Source organism: Anastrepha ludens, chromosome X (assembly GCF_028408465.1).
Source record: "Anastrepha ludens isolate Willacy chromosome X, idAnaLude1.1, whole genome shotgun sequence".
Classification (NCBI taxonomy): Eukaryota; Metazoa; Arthropoda; class Insecta; order Diptera; family Tephritidae; genus Anastrepha; species Anastrepha ludens.
Genome location: NC_071503.1, coordinates 3,266,770 through 3,282,806, shown reverse-complemented (window position 1 = coordinate 3,282,806; position 16,037 = coordinate 3,266,770).

The following is a 16,037-nucleotide window of genomic DNA, read 5'->3' as shown; positions in this document are numbered from 1 at the left end:
CTGTGGGTATGTATGCCAGCGCAAAACTGTTTCGCATTATCACAACTAGTTGTAGTGTAATTACTTCCTCGCCCTGCTGTAGTTAGGTTAGGTTGGAATGGTTACCCAAGTAATGGGCACATTTGGACGAAGATAAACGGATTTGTTTTTTGTGAGACTATTGGGAAGGAGGTAAGGTGAAGGAGGAAATCGATAGGATGAAAGGAGAGGGCGGGGAGAGGTGGTGGTGGGATGGTTACGAGGGTGGGTTAAGAGTGTGGGGATTATGAACGATGACTGTGCTGCGTTTGCGTCAACCGCTTTACGCTGCTGATAAAGTTCATCCGATGTTTAATGCCAACGCCAGCTGTATCAGCAGGCGTAGCTAATGTGTGACCAGCAAGACGTTTGATTTTTCGACCTCATCGCATGTATACCTGAAACCTTTTTTCAATTTCAAACTTTTATTAACAAAAAATGGTTACAAATTTAATCTTGAAAATAATAGCCATCGCTAGTGACACATTTTTCCCATCTCTCAGGCAATTTGTGGATGCCGCGTCAAAAAAATGGGCCATCTTTGGCCGCAAACCAATCATCGAGCCATTTTTTGGCTTCTTCGAGAGAATTAAAGCGCTGCTCGGAAAGTGCGTGGCCCATCGATGCAAACAAATGATAATCGGAAGGCACCAAGTCTGGTGAGTAAGCCGCATGCACCAGCGGTTCCCAATCGTATGTCTCCACCAATTCCTGCGTCGCTCTTTTTTGATGGGGCGGTTCATTGTCACATTGTCAGTCTTCCGACCTTTAAAATCATGCCCATGTCTTTCAAACGTTTGGAAATGGTTTTTTGGGTCTCTCCCAACTGCTCTGCCATCATTTCTTGCTCTTGACTATCATCTTCATCCAACAATGCTTGCGATTCGGCGTTCTCAAACTTTTTCGGTGGCCGGCCACGCTCCTCGTTCTCCACGCTAAAATCACCACTTCGGAATTTTTCAAACCACCTGAAGCACTGTGCTCTACTTAGAGCATGTCCACCATAAGCTTCAATAAGCATTTGATGAGCTTGAGAAGCGTTTTTCTTCAATTGATAACAGAAAATCAACGATGTCCGCAAATCGTAGTTTGATGACAGACGAAAAAACATGACATTTGGGAAGGTTTAAAACTACTCCTAGCGACATCTATGAACTAATTGCTGAACGTCTCATTTCATAGGTATATACCTGGTACATATGTGCCATCTATCTCCTTAATAATACTTAGTTTAATATCCACTCTCTCCTTCGCCATAGATTTATGAAGCCTAGCTGCTACGGGTATTGACGTGATTTCCTCGAAGAATTTTTTAAAGCTACCCCTCTTTGCTGCCCTAATTTCCTTGGTATATACGGTTAGAAAGATAGGCTGACATTGTTATCGGCGTTAATGCCGGTTCCTAAATACACGAAGTCTTTTACAATCTCGAAATCATGACTCTCAACAGTGACGCAGATGCTGATAGGCGAGTGCGCCGACTGTTTGTTTGATGACAGGAGGCACTTCGTTTTGTTCTCGTTGGTCTCTTTATCCAATTAGGAAAAGGCCGAACTAACAGTGCGGTTGTTAAGGCCGATGATGTCAATATTATCGGCACATGCCAACAATTGTACGCTTTCATAAAAAATTGTGCCTGAGCGATTAAGTTCTGCGGCTCGCACGCTCATTTCCAACATCAGGTTACAGAAGTCACACGACAACGAGTCACCCTGTCTGAAACCTCGTTTGGTATCAAACGGCTCGGAGAGGTCCTTCCCAATTCAGATGGCGCTGTTGGGGTTGAGCTACTGCATGTTGCATAGCCGTACCAGTTTTTCGGGGATACCAAATTCAGACATTGCGGCGTACAGTAACTCCTTTTCGTACTGTAGGGTGCAGCTTTGAGGTCGACGAAAAAATGGTGCGTGTCTATTCTCCTTTCATGGGTCTTTTCCAAGATTTGGCGTGTTATGAATATTTGGTGGATGGTAGACTTTCCCTGTCGAAAGCCACACTGATAAGGTCCAATCTATTGGTTAAGACCAGTCCCGAGGTACATGCCACAGATTACAGGATAACCTTTCTTATGGCAGAGCAGAATTAAATTCCTAGCGGCCGGCATGCATTCGTCCGAGCATATTTTGCAAGCATGTACTTACCAGTTCCTCGCCACCATGTTTAAAAAGCTCAGCCGGCAGCCCGTCGGCGCCCGCGACTTTGTTGTTCTTTAGCCTCATTATCGCTATTCTCAACGATTGGGGAGTCGGGATTTTCACATTCTCTGTGACATGCACAGTTTTCACTATTTAACAGTTTTCACTATTTAACACTTTAATAATGGTTCCCTCCATAATTAAAGTGTGCTCTGAATGTCAGTCACAACATGACCGTATTTGTTCTTACAGGAAAACGCCTCGGTCTTAAAACCTTCTGTTAGCTTCCTATTGGCCAACATCTTAAGCCCCTCGCACTCATGTATTTCGGGCTCTCGTTTCTTCTTTCAGATAATACTTCTCTCTTCCTTTCTTAGCTCTCGGTAGTTATCCCATATGACATTCCTCGTCGTACAAACTGTTTTTGCACAGAGGCGTGTGCGTAGTTAACTGCAACGAGGTGATGGTCCGAGTCGATGTTGAATCCTCGGGTCGTACGTACATCTAAAACACTAGAAGCGTGTCTTCCATCTATCACAACATGATCGATTTGGTTTCGCGTTTTTCGATCAGAAGACATCCAGGTAGCTCATGATGTATATTCTTATGCTGAAATGTGGTGCTGCAGACTACCATGTTTCGGGCCACAGCGAAGTCGATTAGCCTCTGCTCGTCTCCGGATCTTTGGTTGAGCAGGCTGAACCAACCGACCGTGGAACCGAAAATTCCCTCGTTGCCCCCCTTGGCGTTGAAGTCGTCAAACACGATTTGTATGTCGTGGCGGAAGCAGCGCTTATAGAAGGAATCTTGGGTCGCATCGTCCTTCTCTTCCGTCGGGGCGTGGGCGAAAATGAGGGAGATGTTAAAAAATCGGGCTTTAATGCGGATTATTGCTAGTCGCTCGTCCACCGGAGTGAACGAGAGTACTTCGCGGTGAAGTCCCTCTCTAGTACCATAGGCTGGGCTCAAGGTCCAACACATGTATGATAAAGCAAAGATTTAAAATGCTCATAAAAGTCAGATATTGTGAGGCTACCATTAACCGTTGACGAGAGTCTTTTCAGAGCACTAGATTGTCTCCACTAATCTCTGGAGTTTCTGACTGTGTTCAGTATCTTTTTTTAGCGCATTATTTAAAATAAAATTTCCGTTTAGCTACATACCTAATTCTGGACTCAGTAGTCCGTGTAGAAGTATCTAGTGGCCGCTGCTACTATTTGGTTTCTGCATACATGGCCCACGAAAATGCAGCACCTCCTGAGGAAGGGGGGCGTTTGATGGAATCACCTTCATTTAATAAAGAGCAGCGAGATAAATAATCGACGTGAGCCTCTTTTTGATTTCAATTTAACGCGAAATCTCCTTATTTTAAACAAGGGCTACACCACCACTTTTGTATTTCCAGCATCGGAAATATCAAACGGTTGGGAGAAGGTCCTTGATATCACTCTCTCGACTAATTCGCCTGCCATTAGGGTCGACAATTGGAAGGTTTCTCAGAGAAATTCCTTTTTGGATCACATGTTGATCCTTTTCGAAATCAAGTTCGCACGGGAAAACAAATCTCCCCACAGGAACCCTAAAAGAACTGACTGGGCTCTGTTCAATAGGGTTTTCAATAATAAATTAAACAGACGAACTTTTCCCTACTCATCCACTGGTCAACTGGACAAGCAGGTTGAACACTTGAAGCGATCCTATCAGACGGCATTTTTTAGCAAGAAAGACTTTCTTCCCTGGTGGAGCAAGACGCTGACCGACTTGAAAAAGAAGGTTAGGAGGGTTCTTAGCATATGCTACCAAACTAAAAACTTTAAAAATTACCGTGTAATTTTGAATGAATACAAAAAAGCCATTAAATATGCGAAACGCAACTCCTGGAAGGATTACTGCGAGTTCATTGAGTTCATGAAGGATTCTGCAAGTCTAAGCCAGATTCTTTCGAGAGACTTCTCTTGCAGAACTCTTGTGAAAAGGGAGGACGGGGAGTGGGCTGAATGATTATCCTGGTGAATAATCACCGGAAAATTATATTAAACCAAGTGAGATTGTCGACACGAGTCGACAGGTAAGGCTACTCGATGTTTCCCTGGAATCTATTCTGTCGGCTGACAGAATCACGTGGGTAATCAATAGTTTCACTCCCTTTAAATCTCCTGGCCTTGACGATATTTTGCCTGTGATGCTTCAGAAAACAGGTACCTTGGTGATCTCTGTCCTGTAAGAAATCTACATTAAGAGCGATATTCACTTCCCTGCCAACTGGAAGAAAACGAGGGTTGTTTTCATATCTAAGGCAGGGAGGAGGGGTCACGACTCGGCCAAGGACTTTAGGCCTATAAGTCATACCTCATTAACCGAAAGGTGTTTGAAAGATTGATTGATTATTTCCAGCGCAACATGCTTACCTGAAATGGAAATCAGCCGTTACGAGGTCGTAGGGACTGTGGCAAAATCTATGGAAGGCAAACAATTCACTTTGGCGGCCTCCTCAGATATAGCACCTTATAATAACATTCGGGCGGAGTCAATTGTCACTGCGTTAGATAGTCTAGAGGTGGAAAAACCTATCTGTCTCTGGATCTCCTCCCTGCTTGGCTGCAGGGAAATTAAAGCGGTCGCAAGAGGGGCTAAAGTTACTAGATTCGATCACAGGGGGACGATGCAGGGTGGTGTCCTTTCGCCCCTATTTTGGCTAGTTACTATTGACCAAGTTCTGATAATACTAAATAAGGAGAGAGTTAAGGTGGTAGCATACGCCGACGACTTGGTCTTGACCGTTTCCCTCACTCATGGCTGAGATTTTAGAAGATCACAGGCTGTACTCAGTCGCTGCGCTGCCACTTGTGGCCTCCGAGTCCACTCTGACAAAACGGAGCTGGTGCTATTTACCAGAAAATATAAACCTCCACCCTTTCGACTTCCCAAATTAAACAACCACGTTTTCCCGCTCTCATCGGAAGTTAGGTATCTTGGCGTGATACTTGACTCCAGACTCCATCTAAAGCTACACATTGTAAATCGGGTAAAGGAGGCCAGTATAGCCTTCTACTCCTGCAAATCTATGTTCGGTAAAAAATGGGGACTCAAGCCACAGGTCGTGCTGTGGATGCACAACGCAGTAATATAGTTTTGTCAATTTTAAGTTACTAGATTCGATCACAGGGGATGCCTGGTTTCGTGAGAAGCTCTTCGGAAGGGCTATAATATCACTAAACTGGGGAGAGTGCAAAGGACTGCATGCATTGGCATCACCGAAGCATGTAGAACTTGCCCCTGTGCTGCCCTGAATGTCCTTTTGCACTTACTTCCCATCGACTTTTCCGTCATTTCCATCGCAGCTCAAAGTGCAATCTTTCAAAGGACATGGACGCATTTTCGGGCAGTTAACACCATATTTCTCCGAACTTCAAAGAGATCTCTTTGCGGATAGAGCAAACTATAGCTGCTAGAGCTCTAGAGCAATCTTTCCAAGTAGGCAGGGTTGGCTTGAGGGGAAAATCTGCACCGAAGCTTGCACCTCTGTCTTCACTGACGGTTCCAAGATGGAATCGGGGGTCGGAGAAGGGGTTTTCTCTAAATCAGCCAATTTCTCATCTTCTTTAAATTGCCGAGCACTGCTAGTGTTTTTCAAGCAGAGGTCATTGCGATCTTGCAGGCAAGAAAAATGCTTAAGGAACGCGTTTTCATATTAGCTGTAATTTTCCATAAGGAGTACTCCGTTTTTGTCAGCCGATAATGTTTTAATTTTATCATTAAATTTTGTATTCTTCAACTCTATAATCTTGTCGGTAAGAAGTTTTATAAGAAAATTGAGCTTAGTTTTATATTCGGGAAACCGTAATATTTGCCACTTTTTCCTAATTTTCTTATCTCGTGTAAGATTTTTAAAATCTCAGCTGGCGGTAGTATTTCTCTTGAATTACTGGTGTGCTCATCCAAATAGCATTTTGAATTTGCGTCGAAAAGTCTTGAAGTTCATTATTAATGTCTTCAGAACTCTTTATTATGCCTTTTACGTCTATTTTTTCATCGATATATATTTTTGAAGTAGTCTCAGTCAGTATTTTTTTTTTGTTTTTGTCGGGACAACTAGCAAGTGCAGCACTCAGACATTAATTGAGTCCATTGTACTACACTTGGATTCCCTTTTAATTTTCTTTAAGTCTACCCGATCTCCGAAGAAATCTGAGTAGATCTTGCGGTGCCAAGGAGCCAAGATGGTCGCTTCTTAACACATCAGTGCCAAAGACCTCAAACCTGATTCGAGCGAAGGCGGGGCAGACACACAGGAAGTAGTCCGCCGTCTCATCCTCCTCTTCACAAGCTGGGCAGAGTACACTATCTGAGATGCCCAACCTTTCCATGTGCTTTGCCCACAGAAAGTGGCCTGTCATCAGTCCAACCAGCCGTCTGCACTCCCCTCTGCTTAATTACAGAAGGGTTTGCGACAGTCGATCGGATATGACAGGTAACATCAGTTTTGTCCATCTGCAGCCTCTCTCAGCCTGCCAAGCTCGCTTGTGGGTAGTAGTTACCCATTTGCTAACCGTGGCCGTGATGGCCGCAGAGGGGAGTGGCAAAGCGGGCTCTGAGGCCAACTTCTTTGGCCCAGAGCCCATCTTAGCTAAGGAGTCAGAGGTCTCGTTACCCGCGATACCCACGTGTCCCGGGACCCATGTTAGTATCAGGCTATTATGTCTGCCGACATAGTTCAGCCTGGATTTACAGGACTTCACTACCCCTGATGTGGTTTGAGGGCTGTCTAAGGCCATAAGCGCTGCTTGGCTATCGCTACAGACACATATAGATCTGCCTCTCCATCGTTTTTCCACAACAAAGTTCATCGCTTCTTGAACTGCATACACCTCCGCTTGAAACACAGATGCATGCATACCAAGAGCAAAGTGCAGTTTTGTCCCACTGGATTCCATGCTCGGTCCTGGAGCCATCCGTAAAAATGCGAAAACAGTGTTTACCGGGCTCATTTTCTGAGTCTCCCCACAACTGAGCCTCTGGTAGCACTACACTGTATCTCTTTTCAAGTACGACCCTTGATGGCATGGAGTCAAGGGGCATGGAGAGAATCGTTGGATCGATGTCCATGCCTTCTCTGTGTTCCAATGCCGGACAAGGGCCCCACCAGTTCCTACTGTGTTTCAGTCTGCAGATGGCCTTCAAGGCCTCTCCTCGGATGAAAGCATCAAGTGGTGGTAAACCAATCAGAGCATCTAGTGCCGGGCCTGAAGTAGTCGGAAAAGCTCCGGTGCAACAGATGGCCACAGTGCGTTGCAGTCTCGATAAGGTCCTTCTGACTCCCACTAGGGAGAATCTGCTCATCCAGACCACTGATGCATAGGTAATAATGGGTCTTATCATAGCCGTGTAGATGCATAGGACCTTGCTAGGAGAGAGACCCCACGTTTTCCCAAAGACACCTTTGCACTGCCAGAAAGCTGTCCGCACTTTGGATGCCTTTGTTTCAACGTGTGATTTCCATAGGAGCTTACTATCGAGGATTACTCCAAGATATTTAATTTCCTTGCATAGCTGGATTGTGACTCCTTTTAGCTTTGGCAGAACGAGTCCATCAAGCTTCCTCTTTCTGGTAAAGAGGACAATACCAGTCTTGGCGGGATTTGCCGATAGCCCATTCGCACAGCACCAAGTGTCAATCCGATCCAGAGTTTTCTGCACTTTCCTGCAGATGTTCATAAGCGAAGGGCCTGTTACCAAACAAGCAACATCGTCCGCATATGCTTGTGCGTAGACTCCCGAATCGTTTAAGGCGGTGAGTAGAGGATCGGTTACCATGCACCAGAGCCATGGAGACAGCACACCGCCTTGGGAGCATCCTCTATTAACCCCAGATGACACCAGCAGATCTTCCTCTGCTCGCACCGAAACGATTCTTTGGGCCAGCATCGAACGAATCCAATTTACTAGCACCCGGTCTACGCCGTGGCTACTAGCAGAGTTACACATACTATCAAAAGTGGCATTATCAAACGCCCCCTCTATGTCTAAAAAGATACCCATAGCGTAGTCCCTCCTGTCGATGGCCAGCTCTACCCTAGCAACAAGGTTTTGCAGTGCCGACTCGCAGGATTTTTCACTCTGATAGGCATGCTGAAATAGAGAAAGGGTGAGCCTTCAGCGACTTCTGACGTATGCGCAGTTCCACCAGTCGTTCGAGACTTTTCAGCATGAAAGAGGTCATGCTGATGGGTCTAAAGCTTTTGGGGCTGGTGTAGTCGTCTTTTCCAACCTTTGGGATGAAAGCGACCCTCACCATCCTCCAAGTGCGTGGTATGTAAGCCAGTGCCAGGCATGCCGAGAAGATTTTCTTCAGGGCTGCTGTCACGACCTCTGCACCCTCCTTCAGCATGGCAGGATATATGCCATCTGGTCCGCGCGACTTGTAGTCGCCAAAAGATTTGATGGCAAATCGAATGGCGGCTTCATTCACCACAGATCTGGCAACGAACCAGTCATGCCGAGAAGGTGTAGCAGCTCTGACAACTGCTTCTATCAATAAGGGCTGTTGCCGGCTGATGCTTATCTGATTACCAGGAAAGTGAGACTCCATCAGCAAGCTGAGTGTCTCACTTTTCCGCTCCGTGAAGCAGCCATCAGATTTCCTAAGTGACCCAAGCTTTGCCGTTGGGTCCCTATTCAGGATCCTAACCAATTTCGTCGTGTCACTCAGAGACTCAATACCGCTGCAGAATTCCCTAATTGAGGCTCTTTTCGATTCCCGAATAAGCCTCTTGATGTTCTTCTGAACATCACGGTATCGCTCCCAATCCTCTGCAAGGTTAGTCTTGAGGGCCCGGTTTAGAAATTTTCTCGACTCACGCCTCCACATCTGGAGCTCTCGATTCCACCAAGGAACGGGAGTCCGGCTGGGGAGAGGTCGAATTGGACAGGCTGACTCAAAACATTCGGTTAGGGCAGAGTTGAGTTTCTCAACAGCCGCCTCAATGGCCTGTTCTTTTCGAAGTCTTGGTGGCGCAACGCCAAGGTCCCGCAACGCCTCCCTAAACTTCTGCCAGTCGGTTTTTCTTGGGTTCCTAGAGGGCAATGGCATTTGTGCCTCCTCGCCACACCGAAACTCAATGTACCTGTGGTCCGAGCACGAATCTTCGGCAAGGACTCTCCAGTTCTTGATTGACCACCCAAGTTTTGAGTTTGATAGGGTTAGATCAATCACCTCCTGCCTTCTAGACGTTACAAACGTTGGCTGTGAGCCCTTGTTATGTATGTCTAGGCAGGAGGACGCGATAAATTCGAATAGTCGAGATACTCGTCCATTGCACTTGCTGCTGCCCCAGATTGTATGCTGGGCATTAGCATCGCAACATAGGATGAGGCCCAGACTGCGCCGCTCACAGAACCTCACGAGACTAGTGGCCTTCCCGGGTGGTGGCCCTTCCAGAGCATCATAAGGAAAGTAAGCAGATGCAATCACAAACTTCGACCATCCGCGTCTACCTCTATAACACACCTCAGCCGCTACCAGGTCTTGGCAACAGAATTGCTCAAGACCCGTCACAGTGAGATGGGATGATATTATAAGACCGGTCCTAGGTCTGCTAGAACTCCTGTCATATAATAACGTGGCCCCTTTCAGCGCACTTAAGCCACAGAGACGGCCCCTAAAGACCCAGGGCTCTTGCACTGCTGTTATGTGGGGTAATGTGTGCAGCTGGGAAAGCCTTCTACTTAGTAGTGCAGTAGCGGCTTTGGAATGCTGCAAGTTGATTTGCGTCACCGTCAAGGGACGGTAGCTACAGGAATCGTCCGAGCCAATCATTTGGGAAAGACATGGAAACTGACCGTCCCAAAGAAGAGACTCAGACGGTTCCCCTACCGTGAGTCCATGACATCAACACTGGCCTCGTCCACTCGCACCACAAGAGCAGCCCCTTCCTTCCCTTCCCGGTTTTTGCTCTTGGTGTACGAGACGACTCGCCAAAGCCTCGTGTTGATGCCCGGATTCTCGGCACGTAGACAGGATAGGACATCCGCCGTAGACAGGTCTGGATCCGGAATCCAGCAGATGGCCTTCCTGAGGGGTACACTCTCCTCGCTCTAGACTGCGAAGCGAGTGGTCCCCATGGGGAGCACTTTATTGACCGCGGTCCTGATCCACTCGAAGTTGGCCAGAGACGCGCACGTCACCTTTATGGTGCCGTCCTTTGTCTCATAGCCCTTCGCGTTGGCTTCCGGACCGGAGGCAATAACCTGACGCATCAGTTGACTTTTGCAGTATTTGATTTCTGCATCCGTCAGCTGATGTCAGACCCCAGTTTTCCAATCACAGCCACAGGTCGTGGGCCAGCAGCCTCCTCGCTATAGGATGGCTTGGCCGCACCCTTGGATGTGCTTGGGCGAAGATCCAGCTCCCGATCCTCCACTGACGAAGATTTCGCCGGGCAGACAACTGTGCTGAACATTTTGTCGAGGCGCCGATAGGGGCGTGGCTCAGCAGAACCTTTTCCCGCCACATTGACTGGCGCCAAGACCGCGCTCGTACCTTGGGGGGTCGTGGCTCGGCCATTGACGGCAACCGCAGGGCAGGGAGGTGTGCTGCTTTCAGCCACCGTCTTTCTCCGCTTACCTCGAGAGCGAGACATCTTGGGAATGCCTGTGTTCACCGAGGATTCGGTAGCTTCCGTGGGTGTCACTTCCGCTGACCGAGGTCTTTTGGAAGACACAGACGCAGAAGGGCCGGCAGAGCCACATGAGGATTTCTCCCGCATGAGCCTTGCCCGCCGCTTTCTTCTCTTCCTCCTTGCCACGCTTTTCGATTTCCCTGCTTCTTTGGGAGGTCGTGCAGCCACCGAAGAGACCTCACAACTCAGGCCCTCCGAAGCAGGGAAACGTTTCTCAGACTCTGAAGGAGAGGAGATTGCGATAGCAACCCCCGTCTCCTCCAGGATGCGCTCTCGCTCGTAGAGCTGAGAGACTTGGGTAATGGTTGGGGCCTCCAGAACCCATGCCCCTGCCGCCGAAGCGGGTGGATTGCCACTTGTGTGGATTCCACTTGGAGTAATACTACCATTGTTTTCCATTACCATTGGTTTTTTTCAGGACTCCTCCCTAGCCAGTTTGGTTCGCAGATGGCACCCTGATTCTATGCCAACTTTGAGTCATCACACGAGTGTTGAACCCACCCCATCAGGGAAGGCCACTCTTGTGATGCCAGGGCTCCCTATCCACCACCTGGGACGCGCCCGATGGGAGACCAGTCAGTAAGTTTGTTTGAAAGGGAGATATTGTGTGTATTTTTTTTTTAATTTCCCTCCAATGGTGAGAAAAATGGGTGAATGAGTTTAGTTCGACTCCATCTTGAAAAACATTAGGTTTCTCGAAATATGTTTTGTAGCAAATAAATCGAATAAATCGGGTGTTTTAGACGGGTCTGTTGGCCAATATGTTGGATTACCCATAGAGATAATATCGCAGCCCAGTTATTGGGAGGCATTTAATAACTCGCGGCCTTTACTAGTTGTTAAACGGGAGCCCCAGTTTACATGTGTTCCGTTGAAATCTCCTCCAATCACAAATCTTCCTTTATGTTTATTTAAAAAAATTTTGTATTGATAATATTTAATATTATGTCTTGGTGGACTATATGTGGATGTGATGGACAAACTCGTATCGTTTAGTTTAATGTTGATTGTTGCTGCTTAGAATTCACCAGTACTAATCTTTTCTTCCTCATAATGTTCTTAAGATGCTTTTACCAAAATGGCACTGCCTCCTCTAGCATTATTTAGAGGATGATTAGAACAATACATAAAATAATTTCTGAAATTGATAAGCATTTGCTTTGTTAAGTGAGTTTCTGATATTTTTCTAAGATTTTTTTATCAAAATGGCACTGCCTCCTCTAGCATTATTTAGAGGATGATTAGAACAATACATAAAATAATTTCTGAAATTGATAAAGATTTGCTTTGTTAGGTGAGTTTCTGATATAAGACAAATGTGGATTTCTCTGTTTTCAAGAAATGCTCTGTTTAAGAGCATTGGATTTGCTTGGTACGCTGTTATTATTCTTTTCAGATACGACTTCTGCGAAGCTTCTATCTGGTACAACAGTAGCATTAACATTAAGAACTGTTTTTGTTGTGTTGTGTTCATTTCTGTTTTCGGTGCTTTTATTACGCTGTTTTTGAAGATGTTTTGCAACTTTGCATCCTCGATAACTGGCTGGATGGTTCTTCCCACAGTTACAACTCATAGGCGGTTGAGTGCCAGGAGAGTTTGTTCTCATTAAAAATCTTTGTAATTTTTCTATAATCAGAACTATCGTAAAGATTTCTTTTATAGGAATCTTTGCCAGTAAGTTTAAACGAGAAATTTAAAGTCGTGTTGTTTTTCAGTACTTGGTGAATTTCTTGATAGCTTTTATCGACAACTGAAAGCATTATTGGTTGTGGACTTGGTTGTCTAACCCCCGGAGTTGTTTCTTTTTCTGTCTCTAAAACCGTGTCAGGAGAGCCTTTAATTCTTCGTTTTTTCGATTGCCTTTTCGGCTTGCTGAGAATGAACTCCGTCTCTTTGATAAGCTCATCTTCATCAGTAAAATATTCTATTCGAGGTTCGCTCGTTTTCTCCGAGTTTAATTTTAAATTTTTAATTCCTTTTTTAAGATCTTCATTTTCTTTTTTTAAAGATGCGCAAAAGTTCTCTAACCCTTGTATTTTCCCTAGTAGGGGTTGTATTTGGAGATTTTGCCAACCACCGGCAGGTAGCGCTTTTTGTGTCATTTTCGCATTTGGCAATTCTTCAGATGAGAAGAGCTGGTCGCTACTGTTTACGATGTTGAGTTGCAGAGCAGGGTAGCTGATTTTTTATTTTGCAAATTTAACTTAGAAAGAGTACGCTATTTTACACTTGTCCAATTAACTTTTCGCGAAGATTTAATAAATTTTAATTTTAATATTTTTGATTTTGTTACCAATAGCTGAAGATTTTAGACTACCACCAAAGGACGATGTGAGCCATCCAATAAGCAGCAGCATTGCTTGCATATTTTTAGGCCGAACTTATTTGTTTGGTGTTTTTGTTATTGTTTTATTTTTCACTTTGCTCAAGCTCTGAGCGCCAAATTTTTAATAAGCAAGATTTACGTTTATTGTACACTATTTGTATGTTATTTTATACACCACCGATTAAGAAAATTTTCTTTAATCGGGTTTGCACAAATTTATATTTTTTTGCCACTTTATACTTAGGTAATTTTTCACATAAAAAAAATCACTTTCTGATGGGTTAAGGGTTGCCAACTTTCATGTAAACATATTTTTATCTCAAACCAAATTGGTTTTAGAAATAGTATATATAGATGTAAGCATTAAAATATAAAATTAATTCTGAATAGACGAATTCAATAAAGGAGCTCTTGCTCAGAAAAAATATAGTTTTATTCTTTTTTCCACACAAAGCCCCAACTCGCGCGAAGCACACCACAGCCACATTTTTCACCAAAGTTAACAGAAATATGCTCAACTGCTGAAATTTAACAGCAGTTGAGAATTAAGAGCATTTATTTTGGAAACTTTCCCTGTGGTGCGCAAAGTTAGTTTACAGGTGCTTTTTTGTGTCTTTGTTTGCATGCAAATTCAAATATTTATAATAATTTAAATTAAAATAATTTGCGCCAAAATGTTAATGTCAAACAAAAGGAATCGAATGAACTTTAGTTTGCGAAAAACTTTTCATTGACGTCGCGTAATATTCAATCGTTCTCGATTTCATGAATTTTTTGAAACGCGGGTGTAATTTAAAAAATAGTGAAGTGAAGCTATTTTCCTTCCCACAGGAGACTATACAAGCGGAAAAATGGAGGCAGAATTTGCACATTGCCAGGACGGAGCATCTTCACCCCACAACTTTTTTGTTTTATAAAACATTTTGAGGCATGTGTTGTTGTGGGGGACAATGTTTAAAGAAGGGTGCAATTCCCACCCTCAACTTAGGTAAGTTTTTCAATAATATGAAATGTGCAAACATAAGCATGAATGTGTGTGTTTTATATTGAGCTGTATTACAATAAAATAAGCCTACTAATTGACAAGCACACATATGTCCCTTTGTATGTACATATGATATAGTATTAGGGAGGATAGAAAATGTGCGAAAAAATCGTGTAAAAAATACATCTGACAAGGTCAGTTCATTCTTTTTTTAAATGTATTTAAAAATAATTAATAAATGTTTATAAATTATTTCACTAAAGTTATTGTTTGATTAAGTCATTTATAGGGCATTCAATTCCTTTTGAAAATAATCTAAATTTAGAGCTTTAAAAGCAAAATTTTCGTATAAAATTTCATATTGATAATAAATTTCCATTAATCAAGACTAAGAAAATTATAAATTAAAATGTAGCAATATAAAAATATTTTTTAACTCTTTCAAACGCAATTCATTAAATATCTCAAAACAAGAGACTGTATGACTTACACCACTTTCATAATTATGGGCAGGGCAGGTATATTAAATTTGGGGATATGTTTGTAAATATTTTTCAAAAAACCGTACAAAAGAAGTAATACAAAAAGTAATTTATTCAAAATATTTATAAACTAGCTTTAACCCACGGCCCCGCTCGCGTAGAAGTAGTTTTGAGGGATTTAAGATATGCATATAAAAGAATTACAAACAATAATTTCATAGAAAATAATTTTTTATTAATAACCATAATATTACAATAAGCATAAATATTACATTGTCTCCACTTCTATGTCAATAAAGGATTTTCAAAACTATATATAAGACATAACACAACATTGCTGTAATACTTTGTAGCATTTCTTGACATAATATATATTATATTATCTTTTGCTCTAGTAATTTAAATCGGCAGTCGTATAACATAATGTACGTTTTATTTTAATGCATTTTGGTAAACAACGTTATTCGTTGTATTATTTGGAGCATATATGAATAGATTTTGTGGGTTGCCGACCCTTGATCAGGCAACGTGTGAAAAACATGAAACATGAGGAAATTGAAATATTTTCAACTCAAAAGGCATATCTGATGGAATTATGGGAAATTCTAGGTATGAAGACATCTTCACCTACTGATTTGCCAGACAGAATTGTTGCTTCAACCAAAAAAAGTTAATGGGGCAGCATTCCCGATAATTCAAGCGAATTGAGAAACTCTACAGGATAGTTGATAAATATATATAATTGGCGCGTACACCCTTTTTGGGTGTTTGGCCGAGCTCCTCCTCGTATTTGTGGTGTGCGCCTTGATGTTGCTCCACAAATGGAGGGACCTACAGTTTCAAGCCGACTCCGAACGGCAGATATTTTTAATAAATAAATAATTGGCGCGTACACTTCTGTTAGGTGTTTGGCCGAGCTCCTCCTCCTATTTGTGGTGTGCGTCTTGATGTTGTTCCACAAAGGAGGGACCTACAGTTTCAAGCCGACTCCGAACGGCAGATATTTTTATGAGGAGCTTTTTCATGGCAGAAATACACTCGGAGGTTTGCCATTGCCTGCCGAGGGGCGACCGCTATTAGAAAAATGTTTTTCTTAATTTGGTGTTTTCACCGAGACTCGAACCGACGTTCTCTCTGCGAATTCCGAATGATAGTCGCGCACCAACCCATTCGGCTACGGCGGCCGCCTGGGTCTTCATCAATTACAGTGTCAATGGACTTATACGTTGTTACAGCTCCTGGCAGTTTGTCCTGGATAATGATGTTAAGGTTGCCTACTTGGTTATTTCGCGGTGCCAAAATTGCTCTCTCACGAAGCCATACATGATTTTTGAAATTTTCATTGTTGTCCCGAAACACGTTTTGAATAATTTCCTCTACCGATTCGACCAAATTGCAAAATGTCTCAGGGA